Raw genomic sequence first — 21,020 nt, 5'->3', positions numbered from 1 at the left:
CTTTGGTAATACTTGGCAAACCCTGTGGGCTTTTCTGTGTAGATGTAGGGGGTCTTCCTTTGATCTTTGTCCTCAGTTCTAGAGGGAAGGCAATAGCCAACTCACCTTTTATGACTGACTCGAAGTATTAAGCCCAAGATAATTGTAGCAACATATTTCCCCTTGCATTATTGTTTTTAATTCTATTTCTCATCTCTCCCTCCTCTGATTCACTTCTATCGTTCATCTTTGTCTCCCCAAAGGAAACTGAATTGCATTTTACCAGTGAAGAAAATGGGTTTATTTAGAAATTTTTACATTACACTGATGGTAATGAGAAATAAAATAAGATTCAACAGAAACAAACTTCCTTTCTGAAGCTGGTTAGTTGCTTCATTTCTCAGTGCATATGGAAAAAAAAAAAAATCACTTCACAAGGAGATGGGAGAATACAGCTAGCATGAGGGAGCTTCCTCACTTCCTCATTTGCAGCCTAAGCCAACTTATCAAATCTGGCATTTCAAGTTTAGAAATAGGCAGCTATCATCAAAAACTGTTTTGATGGCATCAAATGACCACAAGGACTCCTACCACTGCCTCAAGGTTGGGTAAATTGGTCCTGTACGTAATCTTGCAAAATATTTTCAAGCTGTTCAAGATATTAGTAATTCTGGGAAATGATAAGACTGTGATAAGTAACTATTTTAAGATTCCACCATAATATAGCACTGTTTTTTAATTAAGTGATTGCGTATGACTGAACTTGTTTCTTAATTCATTGCAATGGAAATCTTGATGATACTGACTCACTTAATTTCATAAATAAAGTACTGAATTGGCAGTTTGCAGGTAAGAAACATTATTTACTACGTTTTGGCCATATACAATACCTTGAGACCATTTCTTCTAGCTTCCAACAGTTTTCCTGTGTAAATAAAGCCAAACTTATGGGACTCATAACACAATCTCTAGGACAGTAAATCAACTGTTTTCCTCAAATTTGGGAAATAAAGCATATGGAGCATGTTCTCAGATGCATATCTTTGATAGTTCACCCAAATATCTGCCTTGAAAATTACTATGCATGTTCTTCAAATATTTAATACGTTCACTTTGTTCAAAGAATACAGCAATTTAAGGTATTATACAAAGTATTTTTTTAAACTTTTTCCTGTAAATGTTTCAGACTCCCCGTAAGAGTCACTCATATTTGTCTTTTATGTAAGGGCCAGCTTATTTTTCTTCTGTAAATTGTAAATTTTCAAGTAGTTTTTTTAAGAAGGTTCTCTTTTAAAAACATAAGAATTGTCATATTGGTTTAGACTGGACTAATTTCCAGCAGCGACCAGATATAGACACATATGGAAGAATAAGAACACCGATACCTCCTCTCCCCAGTCCAACTCAACCACCTGCAGCTTAGGGACTGATCCAGATGCTATTTATGCACGTCAAAATCCCCAATACTCTTTTCCAAATTCTTATCTAGTGTCTCCAGAACTGCTTGCACCAATATCTTCCTTGGTGGTAAACACAAGCATTTTATAAGCCAATACCAGTGAAGTACGACCATATCTTCTGGATACATAATAGATATTCCAAATCTACATCCATAGTTCACTGCTGTTTGACAGCTATGTCCCAGCAAAGACCATATTTCGTGAGCAAAATACTGTTTAATCTAAATTACAGAATTCTCTGGAATTCTATTGGAATAAATCTGTAAAAGACTTAAAAGCATTACAGTTACTAACACTGGACCTCTTTCTGATTTCATACTGATTTATAGCAACAAAGACCTCTTCAGATATTTCCTTTTTCTGTTTATTACAGATAGAAGAGATAACTGTCTTTGGTCAGTGCTGCAAGACTGTAAACATTCATATGAATCCTTAGTATTGTAATGTACCTACAAATGTAGGAAAATGTACCTAACAAATTAAGATTTGGCTCTCAGCTCGGTAGCATTCTGGAAAACTTTGAACAGTAAGATTTAAACCGAAGAAAAGATTAAGGTTCTGACAGTGTTGCAAATTTAACACCAACTCTCTTATCATAGTTTGCTCCTAGTATCCTCAGTCCCTTTGGAGCCATAACCTGCATACACTTATATATGCAAGCATCAGCTCTCGGAAGAAGGAATGAATATAAGTGTTCACAGGACTGTACCCTTTGAACTAAAACACATCTCGCTTGATGTAGTTAGTTAACTACTCTACTTCAGGAGATGTTAGTGACAAGGATTGTTTGAGTTAGATTTTCCTCAAGAGAATTCAAGTGACATGACAAAGATCAATCAAGGTTAAACATCATACCAACTCATTCAGCCTCATTACAAATGTGCAAATAAAGAATCAGTGCACTAAGCCTAGCAGAACTACTCTGGATTTATCACTGTATTTGTTCCCCTTCATTAGAACCTTTTATTGGTTAGAAACTTTCAGTTAATTTTAGCATAATTTTAAATTTTACATCACCCTGATGTTGAAGTTATAATGAAGGTAGAAGCTGTCACATGTAATCATTCTGTCTCACAGTGCAATAAATGTCTAGTGGCTAGTAAGTACATGACTTAAACTTACACTTAATCTACCTTGCATTGATTGTCCCATTAATAGCTCATGTACATAAACTCTTATGTTATAAATACAACTTACGCTTTTCTAATAAAAATGTATAAAAATCAATCTAAAAACATCAATTAAAAATAAAAATTCAAAACTATCTCAAGCACTTAACTCTTATAAAAGGGAGAAGTGCCAAGAATATATCAAGTCCCAGAAGGATATTGCTGTTGCTATCAAGCTTGGAAAGTTTAGCACATTAAGGTGACTCTTCCAATCTGAAGAGGAAGCAGCAAAAATAAGGATTGCTGGAAGGCAACTGCTTTAGACAGTTAAAGGACATAATCTTTTTTTGGTGGATATATGGCAAGTACATCCTAAACTTAATGGTGCTAATGAGTAGATACAATTGCCCTTAGCTTCCCAGGATATCTCTTTTCTCACAGAGATACCTCTGTGGTCTTCATAACCTTATTCTCTGAGCATCTCTCATAGCTGTCAAAATATTTATCCTCTGATCATCTTGGGAGAGATTTATTATTGCATCTATTCTGCAGATCAGAGACTAAGACACAAAGACTGTCTCTACTGTAATAAAGTGCAAACTCAAGACCAGATTTATGCAACCCAATCTTCTTGATCTTACGTGCTTTCAGAATATATTACTGTTTGTAAGCTTGGCAGAGAAAACACCTACATCAGTCATCACAAAAACTGAGCTCAGGATATTTGCCTGGAGACTGATTTTTTTTTTTTTTTTTTTCATGCCTGCTCTGCAGTCCTGCTTTAGTCCATTTGCCCATATATGGCCAAAACATCTGTTAAGGCAGTGAGCATACTTAGACTTCTAGAATTGGACATGGAAATGTAGATTGCAGGGAAAACTATGCCTTGAGAGCAGTTAGATAGCAATACATTTGGAGATGCTTGAGCTACGTGAGGAAAACTAGCTCCATACCTAGTCTAGGCACATTGGCAATGTGCTATGCACAGTAACTAACTAACTTAAGAGTCAGCTACCATAGTGCTAGTACAGCACTGCCCCGTCCAAGGTAACACACATTCTATGCAATTTGCCGAAGTCACAAAGAAAGCCACTAGGTTTTGGTTTCAGGACCTTAGAAGAATTACTCTAAGCTCTTTATTACACACATCTTACTGGATTTATATGCAGAGTGTAGCATGGTGTGACCCACTCTGATGCTAACTGCGTTTTTTTTTTTTTTTTTTGTCTTCTACAAACACAACAAACCAACCCTACTGCTGCAGGAGTTGCTTATATTTCTCTTTTTTGGCTCAACAGATAAAACTTCACTTGTGAATTTTAGTTTATTTCCAAAGGAGTGAAGCATTACTTGCGCACACCTGAGTTCCCAAGATCAGGTCTCAAGTTTAAGTTTTATAGTAGTCATGACTTCAGTATAATTAATATGTCAGAGAGAAGTTCCATTATTTACTGAGACTAAACATGCCAGATGCCTTCACTTAACTTCTATTCATGCAAATATTAAAACCAGTGAAAGGTTAAACAGGATATTAAAACTTTTCCTCTTCTCAAACACACAAGGAGTTCAGCCATTTGATTACAGTAATTAAAGTGACAAAGAACAGCTGAGCTAAACTGAACTAGTCCAGAGTATCCCACTAATGAACAGACACACAAAAAGGAACATCTAGTAGAGACCTAGAAGAAAAGCAATGCTTGCTTTCAGAGACAGCTTGTTCATTTTCTTTAGAGTTTATTTAATACAGCCCTTCTCGCACTTTGACACTGAAAATACAATCCCAATTAACTTCACATCTGAATCATGATTAGACTAAATATTCAAAGATTTGAGAATCAGCCATAACGTAAGATGCTTCCAAAATGCCACAAACAGCTCTCATGCTACATCAGACAACCAGAATCCAGAAGCAGAAACAGTTTTGGTTATGGAGCTGCAAACCATGAAGGTGAATGTCACAAGCAACAAGCATTTTTGAATAAACTTCAGTTACTGTGCTTTGTAAATACAGCATTCTATTTCCAATTAGACTGAAGTTGAATGCTAAAGATCCCAGATCTTAAAACTTAGGGTTGTCTTCTTTATAGGACTGAAAGACACATCTCCCTTTAGCTTTATCAGATCTATCTCAGAGTAGAAAAAGAATATGAATTTACCTTGTAAAGGTATCTATTGTACTTCCAAGTGCATAGATGTTACACTATTTTCTCCACTTCCTGAGTGTGAAGTATCAATGATGGGCAGAAAGGAATACAAAAGGGCACAATGAAAAGCTGAAGATGATGTGCTGGCAGAAAGAAAGTAAAATTACTTTTCCAGCCAATGTCAGTTACATCCAAACTCAAGTTTTTAGAAAGAAAAAAAATGTCTCAAAGACACTTTCTGCTTTATGCCCAAGCATAAATAAATTTTAAGTCTAAGAAATGAAAGTACTTTTGTTGCTCAAAAAAAAAAAAAAAAAGTGGCACAGGTCAGTCATATCTTGTCCACATTGAAATTGCCAGCAAAATTTCTTCCTATATGAATTTATGAACTAGGTTTTAAAAAACAGGGGTGGGGAGGAAAAATAATCAGAAAGTATCTCTCTAAATCACAGGACTAGGAGATTAAAACTGGCAGCAATCACTCTGAAAGCATCCTGCAGCAATATACAGCAAAATGAAGCTGCCGATATGATGAAAATAGAAACCAAGCTGCAGAAGATGAAAGAGAACAAACTACTGATGGACTGAACAGTAACACCTCCATTCTAAATTGAAGCTGTAAGAGCCACTTTAAGTGACAGAATTTTTCTACCACTTCAGGTCTTCCATTGAAATCAATTATTGTTTTTATATATTTATAAACAGGACAGTGAGGTCTTTGAAGGACTCTAGCTCATAGCCTATGGAAAGAGAAAATGCCATCTGGAAATGGAAATCATGGAAATAATGGAAACCAATGGAAATCATCCACTGAAATCAATTATTGTTTTTATATATGTAAAGTTTCTGATTTATTCTAAGTCCTGTCAACTGGATGGAAAAGCTTTGTAAATTTCCTGTACTTACTAGTGCAGCTCTTGTGCAGCACATTTCAGCAAGATTCATAAAATACAGAAATAATTTTAGTTGAACCGTGAGAAACTTGGACTAAATTCCACTTTCAGTTGTATCATTATAGAGCTATAATTTAATTATGAGAATTACATGTTATACAGCATCAGTCTCTTGACTTGTCAAGATCTTCAATGTCTGACTATTTTTAAGGTTAGGTTACAAATTAAAGAAAATTGGTAGATTTATGCACACAGACAGTATCAATTTATCATGTGGCCTAAATTGCACTCTATGTCAGACAAGAGAACAAACAAGATTATCACAGCAAAAGCCACAAGCTGTATGCTGCCTATTAACACAAAAGTTACTAAACATTAGAAACGTTGAAAAACTGAACAACTGAGTGGCTACGTAGGTTGGGAGGTTAAACAACTGGAGCAGAAAACAAAAAATCAAAACAAAAGAAATGCAAGGCAAGAAAAATTCAAAACCTAAAACCATTTAGTTACCAGAGTTGTCACTCATTATGTTTGAAGAAGCAGCAGAACTAATTTAAAAGAAACATGCAGAACATTTATCTTGGTTAGTAAGCATTTTTAAAAAAAATAACAAGAATACAACTGTATTGCAGGTTGGAAAGTTATGCATTATTCTGAAAACTGCAATAACCACTAGTATCCTTGAACAAAAGAAAAGTTAGTGTCTTCCAGGACAGAATTATGTGATGCTGAGCAGAAAAATGTAGTGAGCTTTGCTTAAGTGTCTAAAGAAAAAGAGGTAGAAGTTGTAGAAGAAACTTAAGTGTTCTGGCTGGACTGACCATGAGGAATTTGTGGCAAGCGAAGACCATTTTATTAATTATACTAATACTGAACAGGCTTCTGAGTACTGTAGAAAGGTTCCTGAAAAAGTAAGAAATTATATAATTAAAAACCCCTGAGATTAAGCATTGAATGGAAGCAAAAGGTATTAACAAAATCCTATTCCATGCTTATAGTAAGGAACTCCTAAAACTTGTAATGTGGTAAATATACTGCTATGACAATAGATATACATGTAACTGACAGATTTTATAACTTTTCCTCCTCTATAATCCCTCTCACTAAAGAGCAGAGATATCTTTGTCATGTTTTAGTTAAGCATGTATTAAAGGAAGTGCCATTACATAGAAAAAAGCATTCTTTTTCAACACTGATATTTTACCCAAAGAAAAGGAAGAATATTTCAAACGGAAAAAAAAAACCCCAACAACTTTGAGGGGTTAAAAAGTTTGAAAACTTCTAGTTGACAAAGTTTCTATTACTGAAATGTTACAGGTTTTCAACTAAAACAAGAAATGCTTTCATAAAAAAAAAAAAATTGAAAACTTAATTGATAGGGTAATAAACAGACTTCCAAGAGGCTACATTGAACAAATACAAGAAACAAACCCAGAAAGATCCTTCCCTTTGCATCAATAGCCCAGCATGCTATTTGGCATTCTAGAAGGGATTGTGCAATTCTGCTGCAGCAAAGCAGCCATAGGATAGATTCTTCTCTCCATTGGATTGAGACAAATCAGAACTAGTTCTGCCATGAATGCATTTATGCAAAACCAAAACACTTAAATGTGTTCAAATTCAAATGCGTTCAGTTAAATTGTACAAATCAGGCCTTCAACTGGTACACCTGTAACTATAATTACTGCATTTCCTTCACTTACAGTTTAAGACAACTGTAAAAGCTCTAAAAGGCAAAGCAATGTTAAGGTAGAATCAAGAGTTCCTTTGCCATGAGTGATAACAGCAGGAAATACACACAGAAAACTTTGATATACAGGGAATGGTCAAGTGGCCTCAGCCAGCCTGAATTGTTAAAAGGTGTGTTGGGGAAAAAGATGCCAGGCAATTTCAATCCAGTCTCCAATTGTGCTGCAACTCATTTAGCAGGACAGTTGTTTGGCCGCCTTCAGCAGCTTGTGGTCTTAATTTGTATTCATCAAAACATTCATCTGATTGTCTAGCATATGTATGTGCTAGGAACAAGCTGTCTAAATATTTCATCAAATTGTACTGCAACTGGCATGAGGACAGTTTGGCTTTTTTATTGCCTCCTGTCTTAGTCTTAAAAGAGAAGAGAGATTGAAGGGGTCAGTAGATGTTTGCATTTTTTTCCTAGCAACATTTCTGTATCAAATCACAATTAGTTTATTGTACAATTCTGTTTTATCCTTAGCAACTACCACAAATGAAGCTTGGACTGTGGGAAGATGCCATAGCACATAAAACCTTAATAAATACTAAATTACATATTATTGCACAGGAAAGAAAGAGTGAACCAACCAAATATAAAGCCAGCAACCTAGCCCAAAGTATAACACAGACTAATGTTCATTTAAAGAACTAGGAAAAAACCCCACAACATATTACACCTACATAACTACATTTGCATAGCAATTCACAAGCCAAAAGACTTCCGTACTGTAATTTTTCCAGAGGTCATTGAATCAACAACCTATAATTCAGTTGTATACGACATAAATGGAAAACAGTTGCTCAATTTCATGATCTAAAGTTTGCCTTCCTGTATTTCAGTTCTGTGGGACTTGAACCCAAAAAACTGGTCTGTGTGCATATTTAGATCCTGTGACTGTTGTATGAAATCAATTAAGTAAAAATTATTTACCAAGATTTCATTGTCCCCAATAAAACATGCACTTACATTTTAAAGTAACAAACGCAAAGTTCAAAAGGACTCCTGTGGATATACAAAATAAGTATAGGATTTATGAGAAACTGATGGGAAGAGAAGATGTTTAAGTATCATACGATGAGATATTAGCCTGTCAGCTATGCATATAACACAACTAAATTTAATCAAAAGAACAGCTCATAGTGTTTTGTTACTTTATAAAAAAGAGCAGTGTTGCAGATGATTGAAGAGATACTTTAAACAAGTCAAAAGCATCAGCTGGAAAACAACATAATTAATAAAATAGGTAAGAGCACACACTGTTCTTGTAAAGCATTAGTAATCACAACAAATAGCATAATAGGTTACTACTATAACATAAAACAAAGCAAGTGCTACTAGGATATATTTAGCAAGTTCTACTAGGATATATTTAGCAATATTTTTGCACTTGTCCTTACATTATTACAGAATATCAATGTTTTGTCTCTTTTGTCTTGAGAATAAGAAGTACTAGAAGGCGGCATTGGTTATTTGGTGCCTTGAGGAAATCCTATTAGCTTTAGATGCACAATACTATCCTAGTAGCCAGGAATGCTGGTTAAATTTGTAACTTCTATTATGAAGGAAACACAAATCCAAAGCATAACCTCTCTCTGAGACAGAATAGGACACCCCTACACATACACATTTTCAAGTCAAAAAACCCAGCAGGAGAAATACAGTTTCAAAAAATCCAAATATTTTAAATAGGTTTGGGGTTGGTTTTTTTTCAGAATAAAACTAGACAGCCAAAACTAGATGTGTGCCGGTTCTAATTCTGAGAATAGCCTCAGTTGCTCCAGAAAAGATAAGGATATTCCACAAAGTCCTCTTAAAGTTAGAGCAAGCTCTATCAGGGAGCATAAAAGGCCAACATCCCCCACTTCAACCCAAAGGTGCCAGGCCTATCAAACTTACCAGTCCTTGAAATGCATGGCAGGGAACCAGCAGGTCCCATGAGCCTTCACTTAAGATAGGGTTATTTGCACTTGCATTCCAGCTTTGAAAACAGAATTATGGAATATTCACAGTATTCTGGCCAAGAAACCACAAATACTGAAAATCTACAATTTTTAGCACCCTGCAAGATAACCAGGCAAGTTTGACAGATACATGACTGTTTGTAAGTGGATGTATGTTGAAATAGGTATATTTTTTCTTCACCAAGCCCGTATTTTTCAAATAAAACCCCACCTATTTGATTTAAAAATTTCCAAGCTACCTACTCAGAATATCATAATCACAATTTTGCTGCATCACAAGTATCTTTGTCTCCAACTGTTCCACAGAAATAATTTTGCAGTTTCACATCAGCTCTCACTAAACTAGATTTCCAGTGAGAACTCAGTCGGCCCAGGTATTTTCCAAACAAACAGCACTGATACATTCACACATTACAAATCTAAATCCAAATGTTACTTACATGCAGAAAGTATTTTCTCCTAGTCTTCTCACAAAAGAAAACAGCAGTTCTGCAAAGGCTTAGAGGAGTTTTCCAGTGGTCACCTTGAACCTGGTTTCTAATTTTGCACATTTAGAGTGCTATGCTCTGCCAGATGTTTGCTACCTCCCTCATCAGTGAGTCTTCACTTGCATTTTAGAGACAACACCTTCCACCTGGAACAGAAATCCTCTGCAATTCCCAGCTGCCTTGTTCTCCATATTCCAGTCCGTCCTAAGGGCTCTCTCATCTTCTACTCTCCTAATCTTAACTCATCTCATGGGAGAAGATACAAATACCTGGCATAACATATAAATTCCCTTGCCAATTTAGAAGCAATCATTTTTCAGTTTATCATCCTCTACCCAGCAGCCACTTAATTTTGAGATTTTTTGTTGGGGGGGGGGGGGTGGGGGGTGTTCTTTGTTTTTATTTTCCCACTCTCTAGCCAAATTAATAATAATTGAAAACTTGATTTAAAGGGTCACTCTGGAAGACTGTGTACAATAAAAATAAAATTAAATAAGTCTTGAAAGAGTAGAGTTCAGGTCTTTCATATCTAGGACTGATGGTTGTGAAATTCTTAAGGTGAGTCCCTGATATCCAGTATAAATTTGAATCTTCAAGTGTTCAAATATTACCTTTGCCTGTCTCTTGTATCAAAAGTCCTCATTCGTGGCCCAGCAGTCACACATACTCTCTTCATACAGATTTTTGTTGCCACTAAGACAAGACACATTCTGATAAAGCTGGGCTCTGTCCTCTTTGGATTTTTAATCTTTTGAGTTGGTTGCCTAGCTTTCTAGAGTAACTGGTTTTGGATACTCTCCACAAGAAGGGAATGCGTGTCAAACTATTTTTTATAAAATCAACATTCTTGCACAAGGGGTCCATACTATTCCTCTGTAGCTCACATGATCCAGCTACTATTGTATAAACAGTCTATTAAAACATGAGGAAGAAACCTCCCAAACTGTGGCTGAAGCATGTTGGTCACAGTTCACATTTTTATCACCTTTGTACACACTTGGTTGTCAAAAGGAAAAATATCAGGTGATGACTAGTTATTAAAGCACAAGCAGCAGCATGTTGGGCACAAAGACTTTTTTCAGCTAGTTAAGATGCTGCTGACATTGGTCTTTTATCCCCAGTTGCCTACGGGCTCCCTAATCAGACTCTCTTCCCCATCATTCACAGCACTAACTAGTCACACCAGTAACAGCATGTTTAAACTACTTTGCTGAGGTTTAATTATTGTATTTGATGACACCTGCATGATAATATTTAATAACAGCATGAAACTGTAACTGCTTTCTGTACTATAGAATATAACACATATTCAAGAGTGGAAAAAATAATGCTGTTACTGTCTTTATAAATTATTTTTTTTAACCAAAGATTTCAGATTATTTTCCACAGTATCACTAAGCTAGCAAACCAAATAGCACCAGTTCTTTGCCATGTTTTCTACACTATCTTGGGCTGAAATTTGCTAACATAAGCTTCAGCCGTCTGCATAACCAGCAGATATCTAGTGTTCAGACCTTTATCTCCTCTTGAAAGTTCTTGATTCAGTTGCAAGGACTGGATGGAAGATAAGTCTTGGTCTTCCAAGATCAAATGAACACATCACCTCAGTTAACAACCTGCATGTACCTTGGCTGTACCTTGCTTGGAAACTATACTAACGTGATAAAATACATTCTTAAGCTTCTTTCTAAATAGATGGAAGTTAATCTCCTCCTTAAAAACTGAAATAAGTCTATGCACACACATTATAAAGCCACATGTTAAATAGTGGGTTGTTATGATCAGTAGAAATACTGGTGCTTGGTTTCCTAAGGATTTGTGTCTTACTGGGGTGCAGCAGTACTCATGGGCAGCTTTTAAATTTCACAGAGGAATCCCCACTGCATCAATGTCAGCTCCCTTACCTTGTCTTCTACAGCTCTTGTCCTACTGCAGTTGCTTCAGCTTCTCACCACATGTCAGCAAGTAGCACTAGGTAAGTAAGGAATTAGCTAGGCTTCTGAACCATGGTTCAAACACCAAACAGTAGAGCCAAATGGTGCAAAAATTGAGGGAGGCAAAAGATTTAACAAAATTTACACAAATGCAGTGGTACAGTCCACAATAGGACCCACATCTCCCAATTCCCAGTCCAGAGCATGGACTGAATATTACATACTGCACATTTACCTTGGTAAGAGATAAATTGTGAGAGTTCAGAAAATGATTAAAATAGAATATAAACAAGTGAATATTAAGGAAGTGATGTAGCTCTATTACTGCTATATGTGTATTATAGTTTGAGTAAGTTAATATTACGTAGAAGATAAAGGTTACTGTCACTACCAAAGAGAGTAATTAGGAGGATGAGTTTAAATAAATTATAAATAACATTAGAATTGTTTGTGAGCAGTTCAACAAGAAATGTATTTCTTCCCCAAATACCAAGGTTACAAGAGTAAAGTATGTCAGCATACATCAAACAGTGTTTCTTAGACAGTAATTGAAGGACCAAGTGACTGAAACCACAGGGCCCACCACCAACTCAGCAAGACAATTCCTAAATATGAAATTTCCATTGTGTTCTTGGGCTGCCTTTATATTACCTAGTGAATGTCCTTATCTGAAAACCATTGCATTTCTTTTTCATCCCTGTGAAAGTGAAATCCTTAATATTTACAGCCCACTTTCAAAGGACCAACCTAAAATGATGACACTGAAGTATAATGGTAAATTATATAATTTCATCCAGAGATTAATACAACTTTAACTTCTTTCCACCTATACACTCGACATTTTCCTAGACTTTCTCCAGAATACATATGGTAATGAAGATAAGGAAGAAGATAGATTTGTCTACAAAATTCTGTATGTTTCTCCTGAAAAGACATGAATGTTACTCAAAGCCCTCCTTATCTCTGGGTCTAGAAGTTCCATTATTGCTAGAGCCATACTCCATTTTCACTGTCACCTTCTGCTACTCAGGGCAAAAGGACAGAACTATTACTATTTATCATGTCCCTCCATGTCTCTCAAAGAGAAAAGTAATTTTTCTCTCCTAAAAGGTAAGCAACAGTTATTTTTCTTTACCCCACATGCTGGTCATTCTCTTTAGAGTGATTGCAACCTTATGTCACTCCCCTTGAGAGCTGATAATGAAATGATAAGAGATAAAGTTTTACTTTATGGAAGAGTATGTGCAATAGTTTACATTTTGTCAAAAAATGATTTAAAAAAAAAAGAAAGAAAAGGAAGTCCATGTTCTTAAGAGGAGACTATATTCTTCAATTTCACACAGCACCACTCTTGGCAAATATCTAAACGTTTAATTATTACAAGGCATGTATTATACGTATACAGTATACACACTCAAGGCTAACTTTTAAGCTCAGCTGCCTAGATTTCCTAGATTACTTTAATTAGGGATAGTCAACACATCCAGGCTCAGCTACAAAGAAAGAACCTTGCAGAACATGTACCAGCATGTAACATGCAAGGTGTTCCCTCAAGACATGGGGAAATCCTTGCCATACTGAAATCAGGATGAACTTTAGTTATTGACTCCAGCAGGGTCGGGATTTCAGTACTCTATTTTCAGCAGCTCAGTCTCTACTTCCTTCTCATTTGTGTAGAGGAGATAATGGAAGTATGATTCACTCCAGCATCATACCAAGTTATGGGACTATACAACTATATAGTTACTATAGGGAGGAAAACCCCAAAACTTGTGCACGTAATATTCCCTCTCCCCCTGACTTGCCTGTTCAGTGGAAGGAGTAAGAAAGCACAAACTGTCTGAATATTTCTGCTCTCTGTGCAGTGTCTGCTGGGCTAGTCTTTGCAAAAATCTAAGCCTCAGTGATTCATGGGAATAATTTCAAAAAGTAATTAAGACCAATCAATACTGTAAATAAAGAGATGTCTACTTAAGGGTGAAGAGTGAACATTCTTTTGGAAAAATGACGTACTGATATAATGAAAAATAAATACTTGTCAGTGCACTGATACATATGTGCATTTAAATAAGAAGAATATGCATCAATTGCCCCAAAATAAAGTGAGTTTAATATTCCAAGATTCAAAGGGAAAGGGCAGATTCATACAACACATTTGAAAACAGATCATTAGCCAATATAGATTACTGTAGTTTCACAACTGAAAAATTATTTTGATTTTTTTTTATCCTCCAAGGCATTTATTTCTAAGATAAAGCAGATGAACCAGTGACAGGCATACCTGGGAGGAAGTATCTGGAATATTTTCCTTTCGGGTTAAGATCCAATCTATAAGGCTTTCATAGCCAGAAAAAAAACCCCAACCCCCAAAAAACCAACCACAAAAAAGAAGTAGTGTTTCTCAACTAAATAGAAAAAGTTATACTGAAGACATGAAAAATTATATGCTTTGAAAAAAGATGCAATAAAGTAGGCTTAGACTCGGTTGGAAGGAAGTAAAATAACATTGCAAGTATATAACTGGATAATAAATGAAAAAAAGGGTTAGGTAACCAGACCACGGTTAAATAACCCATGTGGATTAATTCTTTAGTACTTGCTATAATTTTGCTAAATTTAAAGTACTACACGAAATGGTACTGACTTTGCTTATCTCTCTTTTCCAAGTGGGTGGAAAATAATCCTACTACTAATTCCAATACTATGCAAAAAAATCTTGTTTCATTCAAAAATAATTAAGAACTTCACTGTTAATCTTGATATGGATTTTTATTTGTAGTTTTTTCCTATAAGAGTGAAAAACAAAAATATTTTCTTTCAAGAAAAGAATTTAAATTTGGAAGGGGCGGACTCATTTTGGAACAATATCAGTTTAAAAGACTTAAAACCCTTGAAAAACAGAATTTCCATTCTCTTCCAAAGTGGATTACTAATATCCCTGGAGACATGCAAGAACTCCAGCCAGAGGCAAGCCATGTTGGAACAGAGAGAACAGATATTAAAAAGGAATGCTGCCATCCCACTTCAAATAGAAAATTCTTTACAGTGAGAATATTGTTTTAAGAAGAACAGATACAGACAGATGAGAACTGTGAACAACTAGACCACCAGTCAAGTAAGGAAATCTTATGGAGCAAGCCAGAAGACATGACTCAAGGAAAAAATACAGAGAAGGAAAAATTCCACATGTATTGGAGGACAGAATCAGTTACGGACACCAAGGGAAGAAAGAACACTGAAAAACATTTCTTCTAAAAATATTTTCACTTTAGATAAGGGTGGTAACCAAGTTCATAACCTTACCAATAGCAATTTACAAAACACAATCTAAAATGCCAGCTTTGTTTCACAATAAAATCAAATTAAAAAATGATGAACAGAAGCCTTCCTCATACAGTAATCTAAAGAGTTTGTGAAATAAACTGAAATGCCATGGCTATGTTGACTAGAACAATAGTCCCTTGCTGGCTTATATATCAATTATATTTGAGACATTTTCAAACACTTAACAAATTTCTTTCAAACCTAGTAATTACTTCCAATGCCTGTGAACAACACAGGCTGCAATTTAATTCTCTGATAGCATACCAAAAAAGTGCTGCTCTCCTCCCCACCCCCCAAACAGTGAAGTTGTCCACAAAGGAAACAAATAAGAAATTACGTTACTGTCTCAGGATTTCTCTGAACATTTTTGAGTGAAATCTCTTCCTCTGCAGTCAGGTTGACAGTCTTTCTAATCTAAATCTCTTGACTGTAAAGCAGAAGGAAAAAAACCCCATGAAATTCTATAGATATTAGCTTAAAATGCTGAGAATATACTAGCATAATTGAGCGTGCAAAAAGCAGGAAAGCCAAGTTCTGAAAAACAATGAGCACAAAATTAAAATAAACAAATTAACATGCGGACATTAAGTCTCCATAAGAGGCTATTCTCATTTGTAAAACAATTAATAGCACTTGCTTTACATTCTGAAGAAATAAACAACTTTAGAGGTCAGCCTATAATGAACAGCTTGTAACATTCCTTAAACCAATGGATGTCTAACCAATATCTGATTTCCAGAGTATTATGGTAATCTTTTAAATCCCTTTTTGATCTCAGCAATTGCTATATGCAGCTGCCTACAAAACAAATACTTAAGAAGCTCACATAAGTGTCAAGATATGTCAAAATAAAAACAGTTTTGGTAAAACTATATGACAGGACAAGGCCCTGAGGTACCTAAGCTAAATCTGAAGTTGAATCTAACTTCCAAAGAGCTTTGAGCAGGGCTTTGGACCAGATGACCTCCAGAAGTCCCTTCCAACCTAAATTATTCTAAGATTCTATAAACTCAAAAATTATTCCCAGAAATTATTTTTAAAGGATTACATTTCTGTATGGTGTCTACAATGTTCAGAATATTTGAAAACCAGGCCACTTATTTAATTGCCTAAAGATGGTGTCAGAAACCTAGCTCCACACATAATTATTTTGAAATATTGAGATAACATGTATTTTTTCTCTTTTGCTTCTGCTAGCCATTTACCAAGAACTGTTTCTTCACCAAAATAAACCAAGGCCTTAGGGAGCTCTTCTCATACAAACTGCATGGCATTATTGGGTCATCTTCATATAAAAGCCACCAAATTAAAAAATCTCTGAAGGAACTATCACTGGATTTCATAAACTTTCCCTAGTCAACAAGCAGCAAAGTAGAATATGGGCAACTTGTTTGATGTAGTTGAAGTAAATTCAATTTTCACTACCATCAAGTGAACATTCAAATTCTGTATTTCATGTTGCAGTCCCTCTCACAACAAACAGTTCAAGACACTACACAGTTGAAAAAAAAAAAAAGAAAGAGAAATAGCTTAACTTTAGACACTAACTGAGCATATTTTAAAGTATTTATAAATAGGAAGACTACATAAGAGTAACAAATTTATTCTTTTATGACTCCCAATCTGAAAAGTATAAAAATATAGTAAGAAAGACTAATGGTCAGTAGTTACTCAACTGCACAATCTTTCCAGGAGAAATTTCAATACAATACATGCAAATGCACCTGAAGCATGAAATCTGCAATCTCATACAGTCATTGGCTTATCCCATGTCTCTAGGTACAAAAAAGCACAACTGCTCCTGAAATTCAAAAGATTCATCCTCCAATTCCTAGGTTAAGCTCTCAGGTTTTTCCTTATTTTAGTCCTAAAACTCAATTATCTAATCTGTTTTCTAGTACCACTGAATCATCACATTGATCCCAGGTCCTGCCCCTTTCATAAGGTCAGTGATGCATTAAAGGGTAAAGAAGTTTGGCAGAAAATAAACCCCCTTGTGTTCCAGCTTATCTTCAGATGGATGCACTAATAGCCAGACTTAAGGAGTTTGGTTGTTCTAGTTCATTGAACACAACTAAATTGAAAGTACAGTGTGCTATTAGTGCATCTGTAACCGTGATAGTTCAATATATTGAATGCGACCAGATTTACAGTACTGAATTGGGCATCACCCAGAATCTAAGCCTAGCTGCCCCCAGCCCCTCTGATATCTAAGGACAAGCTGGAACGCAAGGGAGTTTATTTTCTGCCAAACTTCTTTACGCTTTAACGCAACAGTTGGGGAGCAGGCTCACCTTGTGGCGTGCTTACAGAAAGCAAGCAATCTTGGTGTGCATGAACCATGCAAATGACAATTTTTCAGTCTCCCAGAAAAACAAGAATAGTTCCAAAACAGTCACTTCCATGAAACTTCTCTTCAAAGATGCCAAATATAAAAAAACCCAAACCAAACCCTTGAGATTTGATTAGAACTAAAAAAAGTCATTCCTGTCCTTTAGTAGGTAATATTAAAAATATAGCTTGAAAAATAGAAACATAATCCTACCAATTTTAAATAGCCTTTCATCTTACATCTTTAGAAAGTCCAGCTAAACAGAATGACCTCTATTTTTGTGAGGATGATTCTGAAGAATCAGGAACAGAACAGAATCTCTTGAATAATCCTAAACTGACAACAGTGTTTAGTTGCAACCAGCCACTTTAAAAAGACCCAGCAGATTAGTTGCCCTAGAAAGACAATCTGATTTAAGCATGATTTCTGCTCCCTTTACTCCTTCAGTCATAGCAATGAAGACTTGAAAACGTAGACAGGAACAAATATAATAATGTTGGATTAAAACAAACAACCTCCACAGTTCCTCCCATTTTTCTTCTAAATTTAACAGAAATTTCCACCATTCTACAAAGATACACCTTTAACAATAACTGGAAAAGACTGATTCTGTCAAATTGTGCTTCTGCATAGGTAGGTTCATTTCTGGGCAGTCAACTTTACTATATTGAAGCTTCAAGATCACAATAAAGTGCTGAGAATTTATAATACAAAAAATAAGGTTTCTTAAAGGAGCTGGATACATAGAAACAGAAAGAAAAACCCTGCTTTTTTCATTTTAAATCTTAACCAAATTATTTACAATCATATAATTATTAATTTTCATTTGGTTCAAATAGAAACCAAACCCAGACAAACATAAAATAAACTTAAAATGGAACACAAAACCCACAAAGGCAGCAAACATTTAGATGCTTAATCATGCACATAGTCAAAGGATGAGAGCAGAAACATCAAGCACGATGAAGTCAAAACGTATTAAAAAAAAATTACCATACCTCAAATTATTTTCCAGGCTTTGTATGCAGCTTAGTTGGCCCTCACATAAACTCACCCTGAAGCTTAGCTGTAAGAAAGAACACTTGATGGCATGCACCAGGCCATCCCAAGGAGAGCCCTACTCTATGCAGGCTCTCTTGTCAGCAGAGCCATTGCACTTTCTCAGTTAGCATACTTGTCTTACGCTTTTCACTAGCTCTTTCCAGAGTTCCTTTTCAACATATTTTCAAGTTCACTTTGCAGGACACTCTTTTAATTTCCTCCTCCTGTTTTTTCTCTACACATGTATCATATGCCCAGGAGCACAGTATGAAGACTTAATTGCTGGATCCAGGTGCCACTTGAACCAAATCAGAGAGCTGCTTACAGGAAGAAATACAGCTGGTCACATTCACAACAGAGTTAAAAACCAGTGAGATCCTCATTTAAAATCACACTGACAAATAATTCCAGCCCTACCTTAAATTTAATATTTCAAATTTTTTAGCATTTGGTGAAGCATTTAGATGAAATGATGGCATTCATACTTCTGTTTTCACAAAAATCACCCCAAACCCTTTATATTGTGAAAACAGTTTTGAGCCTGGCGTGGAATCACTGCTGTAAGACTGTATTATGAAGAAACTGCTTGTTCTCCCCCTCCCTGCCTTAAGAATTAGAAGCAGCCTTGCCATGGCAGACTCAAGCAAAACCTTTCCCTGCCAACTTCTTTGTCTGCCATAAGTTTGCCAGCTCCTCACCATTTACAACATGCATATAATCCTCTTGCCAGGAATGGCTGGCAGTATAGGAACAGTATCTCCTGCGTAAGACAGCAGACTGCTGACAACAAAACAGGTCTTGGAAGGGACTGTGTCCTACTTCACTTGTACTAGATTCCTGCAGAACCTGGATGGCATCTTTTGCCACTGAGGAAGGGGTCAGATCATACTGGGTGGCAGTGACTGGGGATGGGAGGAAGAAAGAGAAGTAGTCCCCCCCTTTTTTTCATTTTCACAATTTACTCATGCTACCCAGGCAAGCCCCACCCTCCAGGGGTAATTAGTTATGCCCTCAGGCTTTGGATTGCAAAATTCACTTTTGCCTGCACAGCTGAAATTGTTTCCCTGCTACTACACTAGAATGAGCACAAACAATAAAGCCCCTGTTTGTCCATAATACTCTTGAAGGATATTACTAAATCTACTTTGTACATAGGATGTGGATGAAAAAACTGGGAGAGAAAGGAAACTTCAGGAACTAGGTTTTCTGTAAGATCCGTGGGTATGCTACATCAGTCTACACCAGTGAAAATTTACATTTCTTTAAAAGCAAGCCAGGCAATCAAGGAAGATTTATGCTTTTAGCACTGTCTTAGAAGTTTCCACTGACTGATTTTCTGCTTTGTGCCTTCGCTCTTTTGGCAAAAAATAACCAATTGGGATCAGTGCAGAATACTGACCAGGCTCTTCCACTGGTCTCCTCAGGAACGTAATCCTCTTCTCCGTGGAAAACGTAGGGAAGAAGGAGAAATCTGAAAAGGCCCAGCAGGCTAAGATATGTTATGCATGCCCCTTTTGCCAAGCTGTCAGTGGTCAGGTGTAACATGAAATCTGAGCTGGTTAACAGCTCTAAGCCACTGAAAACATGTTTTCCTGCCTTACTATGCAGACTCTGAAAGGATAAAAAATGACTAGCTAGAAGCTTAAATGCATTGTCTCACCCAGGGAGGAAAAGGTAACATGCTTCTGGTGGGACTATGCAGCCCATAAATTTCAGTGGTATCCAACATTACCAAGTTATTTTACTTTACATTTTAACTTACATATATGCAAAATGTGTACTCAGTGCAGAAGCCTATTTTAATGCAGCAGCAAATTTTGAAAGTGCCAGGCATGGAATTTGTGCTCAAAAGATGCACTCATTTCCATGGATCAGACATGTGACTGGTCCTACTGTGTAGTAACACTCAGACCTAAAGGCTGTAGAGCTATACCAGGTTCAAGGCTAGTGACACTGAAGGGCAATGAATTCTAGCTGTTCTTTCCCCTTGATATAAATAGCGATGACTTCTTCTAATATCTTTCATTAAAATTTTCTCTAGAATTCAACTAAATGGCTGCACCAAACCAACAAAGGCTCTGGGAGAACATAAATAAAGCAAATATCAATAAAGACACAGAAGGAACTAGCTAGTTGGATGTATGTGGCTATACAAATTGCCTACACCATTCTGTTTCGCATATAGAGTTTTGCAAGCCAGGCTGGCATTTTAGCAGTTGGAGAACTAGGCACCAAATTATATACAAAGCCTTTAATCTTCAGCTTTCATACAGAATTAGAACCCCAAATGCTTAGGTCATAATTTACATCTGTACTCTCTTCTTTGTAAATAGTGTCTATGCTTGGGTTCGAATGTGCAAAAAGTATTTAGTCAACAAATACACTTCATAAAAGGAATCTCAGGTTTTAAATAATGTATTTTTGCTCTCAAATGGAGAAACTGAAAGTGCAGTTCCATGATACTGCTGTGTCAACTGAACACCTAGTCTCAGCCAAAAGAACTAATCTTCACCTTCACGCCAGTTGCACTCTAGCCATTTCTCTTGTATGAGATACGACTCTTATACTACAACAAGATAGTGTAGGGAGCTAAACCAGAAAAATAACCCTGCAACCCCCC

The sequence above is a fragment of the Harpia harpyja genome, chromosome 1 (genome assembly GCF_026419915.1).
Source record: "Harpia harpyja isolate bHarHar1 chromosome 1, bHarHar1 primary haplotype, whole genome shotgun sequence".
Lineage (NCBI taxonomy): Eukaryota > Metazoa > Chordata > Aves > Accipitriformes > Accipitridae > Harpia > Harpia harpyja.
The sequence above is the reverse complement of the archived record's forward strand: the minus strand, read 5'-3'. Positions refer to the sequence as shown.